This window comes from Neovison vison, chromosome 7 (assembly GCF_020171115.1).
Source record: "Neovison vison isolate M4711 chromosome 7, ASM_NN_V1, whole genome shotgun sequence".
NCBI lineage: Eukaryota > Metazoa > Chordata > Mammalia > Carnivora > Mustelidae > Neogale > Neogale vison.
The window spans coordinates 204,950,147-204,966,164 of record NC_058097.1 but is presented as its reverse complement, the minus strand read 5'-3'; the positions used below and the strand labels follow the sequence as shown (position 1 = coordinate 204,966,164).

Sequence of the window (16,018 nt, the reverse complement as noted above, 5' to 3'; positions counted from 1 at the left end):
CTTCGCAGCGGTGCCCTTCTCTTGACCACAGAATGAGTACTTTGCAACGTGGCTACGGGTTCTGAAGGCGGGCATCCCACCAAGGATCCAAGCTGCTCTGATGCTGTGAACCCAGCGCGCAACTTAGAGCCGGGGTCAGGACACCAGCGGGAGAGAAGGAGGAGCCTGAAACCAGTCTCCAAACAATCTAGGGAGCAGCACCCATGACAAGGAGTAGGGGACAACGCCGGCGGGGGCTGGGGCAGATCACACCTGGGGAAAGACACGGAGGGGATCAAAACAAGAAAAACAAATGAAAAGCAAAACCTGCTGATGGCAGAAGAGCTCGCAGGAGGCCGGGAGGGGCTGGAGGAGAGAACACGTGCGAGAAAGAAAGGGACTCGGACCACAGCCCAGGGTAAAGCCATCTGCACCGAGGGAACACGCAGGCCAGACCAGATGGAGGGTGTATCCAGTCTACGCGAAGTGTCCACAAATCAGCAAAAAGCAGATGAACGACCCAACGTGAAGGAAACGGAACTTGGGAAATTCGGGACAGGGACTGGGTGGATCCAAGGAAAAGCAAACGGACGGAAAGCCTGGCCCCACCCATCAGGTCCGGCCCGGTGGATGGCTGTGACCTCCGTGAGGACTTGAGGCTCTCACGCCACAAGGTGGGACCACAGCGTGGCCCAGCCCCTTGGAGAGCAAGCCGGGGGAGATATTAGTGAAAGCGGGACCCCCGTCCCCCAGGCCACAGACCCTGGGAGAGCTGCCCTGGATGAGCCCATTGCTGCAGCATGGGCTGAAAGAGAAACAGAAAACAGCCTCGGACTTGCCAGGTTTGGTGTTCCGTGGAATATTACACAGCAGAGAAAATGCACACGCTGAGAGCTCAGAGGAGACGGGACCTATGAATAGCTACTAGTAGCTACAAATCACAGTGCCACTGAAGCAGGCCCGCCTGCGGTCCTCCATCCCCCTTCCCCCTGCCCGGGCCGCCCTGGGTCCCGCTGGACCAGCAAACATGCCCGGACATTGGCAGCTCATCAGACGGGCAAACAGCACACGGCTCAGCCGGCCCACATCTCGGGCCGTGAGGCAATCAGTCAGAAAGCACCTGGTTAGGTAACGTGCTCCGGTCTGCGGGGAACATTCCAGCCCTAAACCCAGGCTGAACCCGCACAGCCGAGGCACCAGGTTCCCAGGAAGGAGTGCCTGTCCTCCTGGGGGATGGGAACGCTTTCCAGGAGAGGAGTCAAAGGCCACAATTTCTCTGACCTACAGGGGTCATCCCTGCTTGGTCCCCAGACCTCCCTCTTTTTTTTTTTTTTTAAACATTTTTTTTTAAAACTTTTTTTTTATTAAAGATTTTATTTATTTTTATTTATTTGTCAGAGAGAGAGGGAGAGAGAGCGAGCACAGGCAGACAGAGAGGCAGGCAGAGGCAGAGGGAGAAGCAGGCTCCCCGCTGAGCAAGGAGCCCGATGCGGGACTCGATCCCAGGACGCTGGGATCATGACCTGAGCCGAAGGCAGCTGCTTAACCAACTGAGCCACCCAGGCATCCCCAGACCTCCCTCTTTCTGCTACGTAAAGCCAGCGGGCCTGATGGTCTCAGTTTTGGAATCCCAAGACTAGGTGGGCCTTGCATCGGTCTTTGCTTTAAAATGTGTCTTTTAAAAGCACTTTTTTTTTTTTTTTAAGATTTTATGTATTTATTTGACAGACTGACATCACAAGCAGGCAGAGAAGCAGGCAGAGAGAGTGGAAGGGAAGTAGGCTCCCTGCTGAGCAGAAAGTCCGATGCGGGGCTCGATCCCAGCACCCTGGGATCATGACCTGAGCCAAAGGCAGAAGCTTTAACCCACTGAGCCACCCAGGTGCCCCTTAAAAGTACTTTTTATTTAAATTCACTTAGTTGACATATGGTGTATGACTAGTTTCAAAGGCAGAGCTCAGGGATTCATCAGTTACACATCACGTCCCCAGCCACCCCAGCCTGCACCAGCAGCCCTCAGTTTGTTCCCTGTGATGGTTTGTCTCCCTCCCAGATTTCGGCTCACTTTATTTTCCCCTCCCTTCCCCTGTGGCCCTCTGTTTTGTTTCTTAAATTCCACTTGTCAGTGAGATCATACGATAATTGTCTTTCTCTGGTTGACGTATTTCACTGACTGTAACATCCTCTAGTTCCATCCACGTTGTTGTAAATGGGAAGATTTCATTCTTTTGATGGCTGCATAATATTCCATTGCATAATACAGACCACATCTTCTTTATCTGTTCACCTGTCAATGGACATTTGGGCCCTCTCCATAGTATATCTGTTGAGGCCATCACTACTGTAAACATTCGGGTGAACGTGCCCCTTTGGATCAACACATTTGTATCTTTAGGGTAAATACCCAGTAGTGCGATTGCTGGGTCGTAGGGCAGCTCTATTTCCAACTTTCTGAGGAACATCCATGCTGTTTTCTGGAGTGGCTGCCCCAGCTTGCATTCCCACCAGCAGGGCAGGATGGCTCCCCTATCTCCGCATCCTCGCCAACACCTGTCATTTCCCGACTTGTTCAGGCTCCCCTTTCTGACCGGTGTGAGGGGGCATCTCTCTGCGGTTTTGAGTTGTATTTCCCTGAGTGAAACGTGCTTTTTGAAAGCAGAGACCTGAACTGGAACTCGCACACCATGCTCACGGCAGTGGAGTTCATGGCACCTGCGCGTCCATCCACAGAGAAGCAGATACACAGACACGATCCGTCCATCCGGTGGGCTATTACTCAGCCTCAAAAAGGAAGCACTTTCTGACACCTTCCACAACGCGCATGGACCTGGAGGACACAATGCTGAGTGAAATAAGCCAGATACGAGGACTAATGTTGCAGGATCCCACTCACACGAGGTCCCTAGAGGAGTCAGACTCTCAGAGACAGACAGCACCATGGGGGCCGCCGGGGCTAGAGGAAGGGAGTTAATGTTTAACTCCCACGACAGAGTTTCAGTTTGGGAAGATGGAAAGTTCTAGAGACAGATGCAGGGGGTGGAATTGCACAACAATGTAAATGTGCTTAAAACCACTGAACGGCACAGCTTAAAAAATGATTAAGATGGCAAATTTTGTGTTATGCATATTTTATCACAATTTAAAGTATTAAGTGCAAAACAGCAATTTCCATTAAATTCCCTACTTATCATGGGCTGTTTCCTTCGTGTCCCTCAAGTCTTTTCTCAGGGGGCCACCTTCTCCAGGAAGCCAGGCCCACCCTGACACTGAAAAGTACAACCACCCCTCCCACTAGGTCCCCAGAAGCAAGCACTCCTTCTCTCCTGGATGGCACAGGGGTTCCTGCATCATCTCCCTCGCTCAGTGTTTGTTTCCCCTGGCTTGAATGCTGGCCCTCCAGACAGGAATATGTGTGTCTCTGACTTACTGTTGGATGCTAAGAGTCTAGGGCAACCAAACAGACCCCTGCAGGATGCTTCACCCCAGGACAGCGGAACACACATTCTTCTCAAGTGCACATGGAACATTCTTGAGGATGGACCGCATGTTAAGCCATCAGAAAAGACTCTGTGAATGTAAAAAGGACTGAAATCACACAAAGAACATTCTCCAGCCAAAACACACTGAAATTACATGTCAATAAGAGAAGAAAAAATTTAGAAATGTACAAATGTGTGGAAATTGAACAACACACATCTAAATGACCAATGGGTCAGAGACCACATCCCGGGGAAACTGGAAAATACTAAGAAGGAAACAAAAAAAGAAAGAAACGAGAAAATATCTGAAATGTGTGGACAAAGAAAACAAAATATAGCAGAACTTATGAGATAGAGCAAAAACAGTCCTTAGAAGATATTCAGTTGTAAATATCTGTAATCAAAAGAGCAAAGAGCTCATGTCCATGATGATGAAACTGGACAAGGAACTAAAGTTCATTTTAACAATGAACTAAAACAAGCAACAGAGGAAGGAATAAAAGGGTGAAATGAAAGTAAGAGAAGAGAAAACCAGTGAAGCCACAGTCAGGTTCTTTGAGAAGCTGATGAAACTGGTAAATTTTCAGCTAGACTGACAAAGGAGAAAAAAGGGGGAAATAGTCAAATTGCCAGACTCAGAAATTAGAAGGAGGACATTTCCACCAACCACAGAGAAACAAAAAGGAGGTTAAGACAACCCTATGGACAACAGCACACAGAAATGGACAGATTCCAGGGAGACACAAAGTAGCAAATGTGACTTAGGAAGAAACATACCTGTAACAAGCAAAGACTGAATTAAAGACACACACACACACACACACACACACACACACACACAGAAAGCACCAGGCCCTGATGGCTTTACTGGTTAATTCTACCAAACCTTTAAGGAAAGATTAAATACCAGTTTATCACAAACATTCCCAAAAAGTAGAACAGAACACTTTCCAGTTCATTTTATGAGGCCAATATTACCACAACACCATCAGAAAAATGCTACAGATCAATATCTCTCATGCATGTGAATGCAAAACACTGAACAAAATACTAGCAAACTGAATACAGAAGTAGATGAAAAGCATTATAAGTCATGACTAAGTGGGATTGATCCCAAGAATCCAAAATTGGTATGACATCCAAAACTCAATTAATGCAACTCCCCATATTAACAGAATAAGGGGAAAAAGGGAGTTGAGCATCTCAACAGATATAGAAAAAGCAGTCGGCAAAATCCAGCCCTGCTTCGTGATAAAATGCTCAACAAACTAACAAAACAAGTGACTTTCCCCAACCTGATCTTCAGCATCTACAAGACACCCACAGCTGATGTCATAAGTAATGTTGAAAGACTAGACGCTTCCTCCTCAGACCAAGAGCAAGACACTGATGTCCTTTCTCGCCACTTGTACTCAACATTGTGCTGGATGGAGTTTCCAGGCGAGGCAATTAAGCACCACAATGAAAGAAAAGCACCCAGGTTAGATAGAAAGAAATAAAATGTTTGCTATTTGTAGATGACATAATCTTGTACACAGAAAATCCTAAAGAATCTACTAAAAAATTAGAACAAACAAGATCAGCAAGATTATAGAATATATAATCAATATATAAAAAATGAATTGTATATGTACACACTAATAATCGAACTATTTGAAAATGAAATTAAGAAAATAATTTCAGGGGTGCCTGGGTGGCTTAGTCAGTTAAGCGTCTGCCTTTGGCTCAGGTCATGATCCTGGGATCAAGCCCCGCATCGGGGTCCCTGTTCAGTAGGGGGTCTGCTTCTCCCTCTACCCCTCCCCCTGCTCGTGTTCCCCCTCACCCTCTGTCTCTCTCTCTCAAATAAATAAGATCTTTTTTAAAAAAAGGCAAAATGCATCATACACCTAAATATAAAAGTTAATAGCATAAAACTCTTAGGAGAAAACGCAGGCATAAATCATCAGGACTTCAGGTTAGGCAAATCCTTAAATGTGACACTAAAACAATAAGTAACAAAGAACAGATGCTTTCTGTCAAAAAGTAAAATTTCCATCCTTTAAGAACACTATCAACAAAACAAAGAAAACAACCCAGAGAACGGGACAAATTATCATCATACTGTCCATCAGATAAGAAATTTGTACCTAAAGAATTATCAGAACTAAATAATAAAAGGAGCCCCCCCCAAAAAACAATTAAAAGTGAGCAAAAGATCTGAAAAGACCTTTCACCAAGCGAGGTATACAAATGGCTGACAGGCCCATGAGAAGGTGCTCAGAACATTCGTCAGGGAAGAAAAGCAAATTACGCAAGCAGGGAGATGCCACCTCACACCCTCCAGGATTACCACACTGGGGAGACAGATAACAGCACGAACTGGTGAGGAGGCGTGGGAAGGGGAACCCCAGAAGGTGCATCTTCTGGCCCACTCACTGTGGGGAACAGTCTGGCAGGTCCTCAGAAGGTACAATACCAGGTCACCCCGTGACCCGGCACTCCCACTTCTGGGTAAACACCCAAGATCCATGAACACATACGCCCACATGAAAACTCATATGCTGATTCGAAAAACCAGAAAAGCAGAAGAACCGATGCGTCCGCCCACAGCCGCAGGGACGACCACAATGGGACGGACCCATACGACAGAGCATCGTTCTGCCGTGGAAGGCAACGGGGTGCTGCTCCGGGTCAGGACACAGACCACAGATGGACCCTGGCAAGAGCGTGCTGAGGGAACGGCGCAGTCACCAAAGACGGACACTGCGGAATTTCGTGTCTGTGCGATGTCCAGACTGCGAAAGTCCACGGGGGCAGAAAGGGGGTGAGTGGCTGCCGGGGCCGGGGAACGCGCGCAGGAAGCGGGGAGCGAAGACGAACGGGACTGAGGTCTGCAGGGAGGCTGGATGAGGAAAGCGTCCTCGAAGTCTGCGCACCGATCGGGCTGCCCCGCGCCCCACACGCACCGAAGACCACGGAAGCGCCTACTTGAGATGCGCGGTCCGTACGACGTATTTATTGTAGCTGGATAAAAATACTGTTCTCTTTCAGGTTTCATTAATTTATTTCTTTGAGAGAGAGACGGAGAGGCAGTGAGAGCAGGGAGAGGGGCCGAGGCAGACGGACAGAAGCTCAAGCAGACCCTGTGCCGGGCGCAGAGCCCCACATGGGACCTGATCTCGAACCAAAGTCTAGAGTCAGATCTTTAACCAACTGAGCCACCCAAGCTCCCCCACACTTTACTTTCTTAAACAAGTCGAGGACAGTGCCTGGCACGGGGCACTCATCAGCCGCGCGTGCCCCAGGCCCTAGGACACACGGACACACAGGACAAAGGGTGCCCTGGACTTTCTTCTAGGGGAGGGAGGAGGGTGACGTGCATGGAAACCAACTCACAAAATCATGAGTTTCAGCCTCGGTGCAGGAGAGAGAACCAAGGTGGGGACATTTGTCCACTTCTGCATGGGGTCTCCTACCCTCCAGTGCCTCCTACCAGCCCTGGGACCTCTTCCCACGGAGGGAGCAGGAAAGAGGTCTGCTGGAGGATCAGCAACACATCTCTCCCCTGCGGAAGGCGGCCCCCTCCCGCTGAAGCGTGGGGAACCGGGACTCTCCCCAGGGCTGGGCGGGGGGGGGGGGGGACCCACAGGTGCGACAACCTCGACCCTTGGCCTGGGGGCCTTACGCATTCACGCTATACAAGAACCGGTGCCCCACAACACCCATCCTCAGCCATCCTGAGGGACCGTCTCCTCCCAGGGCCTCCCACCCCCGCCCGCGGGGAGGGCATGAGCCAGAGACACCGTCTAGAGATGTCCCAACCCCATGACCAGTTCAGCGAGAAGTTCTACCTGCTGCCCACAGCGTAAAGCAGCTACTGAAGTTTGCAAAGACGATGCAGCCTGGCCAAGGGCCATTAGGGTTTACATGGGAACGAACCAAAAGCTGAAACCAGAACTTAAACCACCGTTAACCCCAGGGCCCAGTCCCCAGTTCTGCCTCCTCCCATGGCATAAATACGGGCAGGGAACTCGGGCAGGGAACTCTGACGGTCCCTTCCGCCATGAGTGACAAACATCTCTCCAAGCTTGGGGGGAGGGGGCAGGGCAGCGGCAGACAGTGGCAGGGCCCTGCCTGCAGACGGTGTCAGCTCCTTTTAAAAGCTGCGTTTGCAGGGTGCCTGGGTGGCTCAGTGGGTTCAAGCCTCTGCCTTTGACTCAGCCACATCAGGCTCTCTGCTCGGCAGGGAGCCTGCTTCCTCCTCTCTCTCTCTGCCTGCCTCTGCCTACTTGTGATCTCTCTCTGTCAAATAAATAAATAAAATCTTAAAAAAAAAAAAAAAAAAAGCTGCGTTTGCTGCCCTCACCTCACTCTGCCCAGAGACGACTTGGAGGTTAGCAGGGAAGCAGAGTGCTGGACCCTCCCTGGGGCCCAGAGAAAGCACCTGTACCCCCCAATACCCCCAGGGAGCACTCGCCCATCCCCTGCGCCCCCCCCACCTCCCCCTGAAAACCTGGGCAGCTGGTCCGCAGGACAACAGGTTCTGTGATCCCTGGGCCTCAGGCGGCCCTCTGGCTACTCCTCTAGCGAGGGCCCCAGAGGGAGCACGGGGAAGGGAGAGGCCAGGCCAGGGCCAGCTGCCCCGCCCACACAGGGGGTGACAGGAGCTGCTCCTCCAATGTCCCAAACGTCCCAGGGACAATCTTTACCCCAAAACCCAAAACACCCGTCGGGGCTGCCGTGGCCCCTGCCCTGGCTAAGGCCTGGCGGACTGAGGACCAGCCAGCAGGCTGGGATGGCAGACGGCAGGATGCCTGGTTGGCCGTGTGCTCCCGGTCTGCTCCCCGTGCTCCCCCTCTGCCGCCCAGGAGGTCACACGGTGGGGGCACGTCCATGGCCCCCACGCTGCCTCCTCCCAGCGGCTCTGTCCTTGCACACATGGACACCCTCACGGGGATCCGAAAACAGCCTTCTGGCCTGACCAGTGTCACCAAAGGAGGCACCTGGGTCCCCAGCTGCCATCCCCACAGAGATGAGCTTTTGGTGACCTCAGACACCTTCAACCAGGTACACCTTTCATAGAAAGGACCCTGCCCCTATCAGACCCCGGTGGTGGACCGAGCCAGCTGCCTGCTTCCCCTGAGCCTGGATCCCACCGCCCTAAATTCTGCAGGGGCCCCCCCCTCCCGAGGACCCCCTGCAGCCCCCAATGAAACTGCACAGATGCATCCTAAATGACAAGAAAAAGGACAGGTGTTCCTGGCAACATCCCCCCGATGACCGGGCAACGCCAGCTTTCAACTCACACCCGGTCCAAGTGCTGGTCCCAGACCTTCCGGGGTCCTCAGTGTGTGACCCAGGGAACCCTGGGGGGGTTCCCCAGAGCCCTTTCAGGCCTCTGTGAAGTCACACCGTCCTCCTGGCAACACTGAGACACAGCATCTTCCCGCTCACGGCCCTCCCACATGTGGGGGGTTTCAGGAGCTGCACGCGAGGGCCGTGGCTTCAGGCTCAGTGCCGAGGCCGGCCCAGAACCCGGCCGTCTTCTGCGAGGCCTCACTCTAAAGGGTCTTTGCAAAAACGTAAGTCGCGCCCTGCATCTCACTGAAGTTCTTCTGGTTCTGGAAAACGCTGTTCTCCGTAAGAATGTTACTGACACGAACATGTACGGGTTTATCGTCATCATTTTTAAAGGCATGACTATTTAAATATTTTTACTGCTCTTAAATTTCTAATAGGACACGTACTGCAAGAGACGATGCACGCGAACCGAAAGCTCTCTGGGCTCCCTAGAGAGGGTAGAGCGGTCCTTGGACCAAAAGTTTGAGAAACTCTCTGCACCCCCGGCCTGCGGGGGAGGGCAGGGGCAGGTGCAATTCTGTGTGGCAGAGCGAGCGGCCGCACGACCTTCAGCTGTTAGGTAGATGCCCTGGGCCTTGGGCACCTGCCCTGGAGTTTGGGGGTGATGTCCCGAGGGCCCGTTCCCCAGGGCATCTGCATCTGGAACGCACTCAGGGACCAACAAACCCCATGCGTTCACTACGGCCAATACTTTCATGTTTCAGCCACTCAGGTGTCCCACCAACAAAGAAACAGAGGGCCCAGGGTGAACCCCGGTGTCCCCATAATATACCCCCTAAACCTGGTCCGAATGCACGTCCATCCCCGGCAACCCAAAGACGCAGGCAGACGGAGGAAGACAGGAGAGCAGCCGGCCAGCGTGAGCCCTGCCAGACTCGGCCCAGAAAGCTCCAAGGTTACTCGGGTGGGAACCCGACCGATCCCTGAGCCCAGGCCTGAGAGCAGCCCGCGGGCTGGCCCATCCACGTCTGAAAACCTCAGAGTGAGGCCAAGAAAGAAGAGGCCAGGGCCTCACCAGCTCAGGGCTTCGTGGGGCTGACCCTGCATGCAGGAGGGAGAGTCTGGAGCCACCGGGCCTGGCCGGTTCCGCACGGCTGATGCTGTCCACCCAGCGCGACCTTTTCAACAACTCCCCCAACCCGTGACTCCACATCTGGAGCCCCTGCAGGACCCCGAGACCCAGGTCCTCTCCTGGGGCTCGGTCTGCCTGGGGCCCTGCTAGAAGCAGAGGCAAATGCGTGCAGCTGGACAGGCCCCCTGCGGTGGGAGCACAGAACACCACGGAAATCAGGAAGGAGAAAGATTGGGGGTGGCAGCCACAGGGGTTCAGCCACAGCGGCGGCAGCCGTGCTGTGTTCTTAGGGATGCAAGTGAGACAGCATCGGAGGCCGCTCTGCCCCCACAGGGCATTCCTGCTCCCCAGGGTCCCAGGCTGGCATTCAGCTCTGCTCAGGATGTGGGACCCTCTCCCTGGGCCCAGGCCCTCCGGGACCCACCCGGCAGCCACATCCCGCCCTTCTGTGTGCGCGCTGCGTGCTCAGAAAGCACCTGGACCTCCATCCAGACCCTGCCCCTCCCCGCCCCACCCAGGAATCTGGGTGCGGTTTCAGGATTTCTCAACCCAGGGAGCAAGGGGCCAGAACCCCAAGGAGGCACACTCTGGAGCAGGACACCCAGTGTGCAGGACTTGGAGCATTCAGGTGGCAGGCATCATTTGTCCCTACGGCCACCTAGGTGTCCCCACCGTCCCCAGGATGGGCCTTGCCAGCAGGAACCCTGAAGGTGGGGCAATGTCCAGCCCATTTCTCGTCCCCCCCCCCAAAGTAGACGCACCACAAGGGGCCGGTCTGAACGGAAACTTCTCCAGATGCTGCTCAGGGTACAAAGGCCTCAGGGTCCCCCTTCCCCAGCAGCCCCTCCCACCTTCAGTCCCCTGCAAACCCCCCCCCCGGGGGGTGGGGGGAGGGAGCCGCGGGGGAAGGGCTCCCTATACCAAACACAGGAAGGAGGCTCAACCAAGTCTCTAAAGAAAACACCAGAAACACACACCGCTAGCCAGTAGAGACGTGCACGCCAGGGGGACATTTACAGTGTTCGAGCTTATGGCTTTCTGGATCCACACCTGATTTGGGGGAACACTGAGTGACTTCAGGTCCCAGGAACATTTTTTGAAAGCCAATCAATGTATGTACCTTTCCCTTGCACAGAAACATGCTAGGTGGATGAATGAAAGACCGCGCGGCGTGAAAGTCTATTCCGTGAGGATCACTCTCTTGAGGGCAGTCGCGGCGGACCTTCAAGAAGGCACAGGGACCAGGAGGGGTCCCGGGAGCTTCTCCACCTGTTTGCCAAGGCAAGGAGGCTGCCCCGTCCCCGGAGCTTCCGACAGCAGAGGACACAGCCCCAGCTGGCCCGGTTACTTCCGAAGGGCCAGTATTTACCTCCCAGATGAGGTTGTCCAGCCTCTGCAAATATTGAAACCTAGGAAGGATAATTTTATATGTTGACTTCAGAACACGTGAGAAGGCTCGTCGGACTGGCGCGGCCAGAATCGAGGGTGGGCGTGAGGGCGTCTGGGGCAAAAGTCCTGATCCGCTCAGCTTTGCGTAACTTGTGGAACGTTGGGATTTTTCACACAGAATGGCACAGGATGGCACAGGAAACACAGACAGGGACACAAAAACGGTGCTTTCAGGGAGCCGAGAGGCCAAAACAAAAAATCTCTTTGAAAAAATGTGCCCATCCTCCCCCCACCCAACCCCACTGCTGCCCCAGGGCCTTTGCAGGTCTGCAATGATTAGCCGCCTAATGAATGCCTCCTGCGGCGTCTCCTCAGCCACCAGCTCAGGGCTTGCCAACCACTGGGCCACCAAAACCTGCAGCACTGCTCAAAGTGTGCTCCCGGGACTCCTGATGGTGTGGACCCTCTGGGGGGGGCTCCGAACCTGCCTCTCTGGCCTCAGCTGGAATTTCCAGGGAGTCAGGAGCCCCCGCCCCAAGGTCTAGCGTTTGAAATCTGCAGCTTTCACACTGGGAGTTCATGGCCTCATTCAACACGCACACCCCTCTCCGAGCCACCCTGAGAGTCCTTGGCAAACCCCACAAGGACAATTTTCCAACACTGTCCCGGGCGGTCACCGGGCGCAGTCTCCCCCCCCCCACCCCCCGCACTGACATCTGGCAGCCAATCACCGGCGGCTCTGCTCTCCACTGCGGCTGAACGCAAGCTCCCAGCAGCCCCACGGGCTTTGATGGGCTCGGATTCCCAGAAAGAGACACGGGTCTCGGCTGCACACCCAGGGTCCCGACCCCGAGCTCAGCGCAGGAGCTCAGATCTGCCCCAGTACGGGGCTCACCTCCCCCTTCCCCCATTAAGACTGGAAACCCCTTGAGGGGGTAGGAAAGCTCATAGCAGATGCTAACTCATCCCCCAAAGACTGACTGAGGCAGTGACAGTCACATCCCACAGTCACTCCAAAACAGTCCTTGAATCTGCTTCCAAGGAAAATAAAAGGGCCTATCACTCAAGAAGTCTGAGCAGAAACTCGGGTTTTCATTCTCCGACTGGAGCTCTCTTCCGCAAGCAGTTACAAGAAGAGTCATTGTCTAACCTGGTGAATTTTCCAGCTGGGTCATCTGCTTGCTTGCCCATGGGGCGGGCATGGGGCAGGGCGGGGGGGGGGGGGACCGAAGGCTGCTGGGCTCCCAGTCCCTCAGGCCCCACTCCCTAGCCGTGTGGCCTGGGGCCAGGCTTCCCTCCTCTGAGCTTGCAGGCCCAGGTCTACGAAAGGAGAAGACGGCACAGCTCTCTCCCAGGAGCTCTCTGAGGCCTGACTGAGGTCATGGATAGCAAGACACAACGGCTGTCCCCACCGTGGTTGCTGGCACTTAGGGGTTCCCTACCTTTGGGACAAGAAAAAGACCATTAGGGCCTAGGTCCCAGTGCAGTGCAGGCAAGGAAATGATCAGACGATCCCGACCTCCCACAGGTGTTTCTATATCCCTCGTCCCCTTCCTCCCCCAGATCGGGCTGGGTTCCCTCTCGGCGCCCTACAGCACCCAAAGGTCACCTCTGTCACAACCCCTGTCCCCCTGTGCATGACTTGGCCCGCCCCTTCCCTTCCCCCACTGGCCTGGAATTTCCCTGCGGTAGGGGGGGCGCGGGGGCGGGGGGGGGGCAGCCCCTGTGCCCAGCTGCGGGCCTCGTGCTCAGGGCAGGCCCTCCGATGCGACCCACGGAGACAATCTGACAGACCCCAGATCACCTCAGACTGTCGCAGAAGAGCAGGCCCCTTCCCGGGCGGCGGGGTCAGGTGCAGTGGGTCACAAGAGTCACAAACCCCAGAGCCATTCACCCAGTCTCGGCCCATCCTCCTTCAAGAAGAAGCGCGCGGGGGAAGGGCTGGGGATTCCAGAGATGTTTTAACTGGATTTGGTTTGGGGCCTTCCTCCCCACCTCCCTGGTCAAAGCAGAGAATTCAGCAGGCCGGTAGATCACTTTGAGGAAAGATCGTCCCCGCTCCTCCCCTCCCCACCCCCACCCCCACCCCCCGCCCCTGCCCCTGGGGCTCAGGACAATTGGAGGCTTCAGGGGAGGCCATCAGGGACCATCTCCCTGGGGCTTTTCCGGCCACACCCCTCCCTGCCACACGCTCCCCGGGACGGTTTCTCAGCCTCCGGTGGGGCTGGGCCAGCAGTTCACACAGCAGGAGCGGGGAGTTCCCCAGAAGTGAGAGTTCAGGAGTTACCGGGCTAGGATGCCGGGGGTGGGGGGGAGGGGAGCGGCTTCACCCCCAATCTTCCTTTGGAGCAGGAGGCAGGTCTTGGCTTCCTTAGCAACCCAACTCCCAAAACTGACCCCCCTCTTGGAAAGCCCCCCTTCCTCACCCGAGATGACAAAGACACCAGCGCTTCGACAGACTCACGAATGACGACACTAACCTAAAGAATTACTTTTCTATAAAAATCCATTTTTCCTTGGGGCACCTGGGTGGTTCAGTGGGTTAAAGCCTCTGCCTTCGGCTCAGGTCCGTCTCCGGGTCCTGGGATCGAGTTCTGCGTCAGGCTCTCTGCCTGGCAGGGACTCTGCTTCCTCCTCTCTCTGCCTGCCTCTCTGCCTACTTGTGATCTGTCAAATAAATAAATAAATAAATCTTTAAAAAAAAAAAAAATCCATTTTTTTTCTAGGATTTTCCTGCATACCGGTAGACTCTTTCATGTTTTTCTTAGTGTCAAGCTTTTTCTTCCAACTTGCTCCCCCACCACAGATGGAATAAACTGCGATGCTATCTGACAGCAGCGTTACCTCCTGCTGGCCCCGAGCCTGGCATCTGACCCTTGACCCTGGATGGCCAGGGCTCCCTCCAGAAGGGGCCTGCAAGAGGCCCAGGCCCTACAAGTCAGCTGAGGGGGCCCCCTGCACACAAGCCCTAGAACTAGCTAAAGAAGCGAACCCAAGCCCCTAGGACACTCTCCTGAATGTGAAAAGGGCTTTCTCTAGCAAATTACACCGGCGCAGGGTAGGCGGGAAGATCCCCGCCCCCTTCCCCAACGTGAAGGGATTTGCTCAAAGCCGCCCGGTGCAGGCGCCCGCCCGCTGGGAGCTGCCTTTATAAGCAAAATCTCCTGGTTCAAGCATACCTGTTGATACTTGAACAGTTGGGGCTCGTCCCTCACGAGCCCAGGAGCCCCTGGCTTTCCACTCAATTCCTCCTTCTTGGAAATCCAGAAATTTCTTAGCAGGACGAGGGCACCAACTTCCCAAGACTTAACACCCAACCACTAATTCCTATTCAGACAAGGGTCTCCTTGGGGCCTCCTTAAGGATAGGAGCACCTGGAAGGCTCATCAACAGCCCCCAGCAAGGCCACTTCCTCTCCCAGCCCCATGACCTTAGGACCCCCAGTGGGAACGGATCGGTGTCAAAACTGAGCTCTCAAACGCAGCCGCCCCCCCCAGGGGGGGGGGCTTCTGGACACACCGAAACCCCCAGATCCAGCAGATCCTCCCAGGACAGCTGGGTCGAGGCTGAATCCAGGGGAGACAGCCCCTCCCGGAGGCGCGGGCAGCAGGGTCGCGGGTCCCAGGGAGCGATCAAAGCGCCGCCCCCAACGGAGGGCTTCCGAAATTACCTCTCTAATTCTTGGAGCTTAATTTAATTAGAGGGCTGACCTCATTAAATCCAACTTGAGTTTCGAACAAAAAAGAGGTCACAAACCATCCAGTTTACTACCTCCAACCCCTTGCGGAAGGCACTTCGTTTCTGGAAGGCCTCTGGGACTCCCCGGGCCGTGCCCACAGCTGCCGGCCCACCGAGCCCCCAAGCACCGCGACCTAAGCGGCCCAGGTCCTTCCTTCCAGCGGCTCAGGGTCGCTTTAAAAGCTCCTCCACTAACTCCACGGCCAAGAGCACCGGCCGATCCCCCCTTGGGCGCCCCCAGCCCCACGGAAACACAAACTCGCCGGCGTGCCCGCCCTCGAATCCCGCGCCGAGCGGTGGAACCCGCGCACCCTCCGAACCCGGGCGGCGAGGTCCACCCCGGCCCCTACGCTCTCCGAACCCGGACCGGAGGGTCCACCCCGACCCCTGCGCCCTCCGAACCCAGGCGGCGAGGTCTACCGCGGAGCCGCCCCCTCCGAACCCGGGCGGCAAGGGCCACCCCGATCCCCGCACCCTCCGATCCCGGGCGAGGTCCTCCCCGGGGGTCGCACCTGCTTGCGCAGTCCAGCAGCCCCAGCTCCGGTGGCGAGTGAGCGGTCGGTGTCTCCAGGCGCGCCTCGCTCCCTGCCAGCCCTGCGGGGGCGCCTGGGCCGCGGGCTGTGCGGGCGGAGCTGCCGGCCGCGGGGAGGAGGGACGCCCGGGCGAAAGTTGCCAGGGAAACTTGAGCAACTGGAGCGCGCCGGTGCCAGCCTCCTGCATAATTCACGGGCGGCGGCGGCGGGCCGCCGGGGCCCCTCACCTGCACTAGCCCGGCCCCCCCACCCACCCAACGCCGGCCGGGGCGCGCAGCGGACAGAGGCCCGGCATCAGGCGCCGGCACTGCGCGACCCCCGGGACCCGGGAGCCCGACCCGCGACTCCCCGGGCCTGCGCCGAGTGCACCGGCTCCGGCCTCCCGGAGCCCGCTGCTCCAGCCGCGCGCACCTGCATGGGGGCTCTGTGAGCTGGCTCGAGGCTGGGTGACCGATGCAGGGTCTCTGGGGACCCTGCGACCGCGG

The 16,018-nt window shown here is 55.7% G+C and overlaps 1 protein-coding gene across 4 annotated transcripts in view; it reads right to left on the bottom strand.

Annotated features, from left to right (window-relative positions):
* Positions 1-15,584, bottom strand: part of SHANK2 (SH3 and multiple ankyrin repeat domains 2) — a 458,548-nt gene extending 442,964 nt beyond the window's left edge. For 3 of the 4 annotated variants that reach the window (XM_044259990.1, XM_044259992.1, XM_044259993.1), the window contains exon 1: positions 15,513-15,584. The gene's annotated coding sequence lies outside the window, so the exon portion shown is untranslated. Of the gene's footprint in view, positions 1-3,406; positions 3,439-15,512 lie in introns of those variants that run through there. The other variant, XM_044259991.1, reaches the window with a different exon arrangement.
* Between the last annotated feature and the right edge of the window lie 434 nt (positions 15,585-16,018).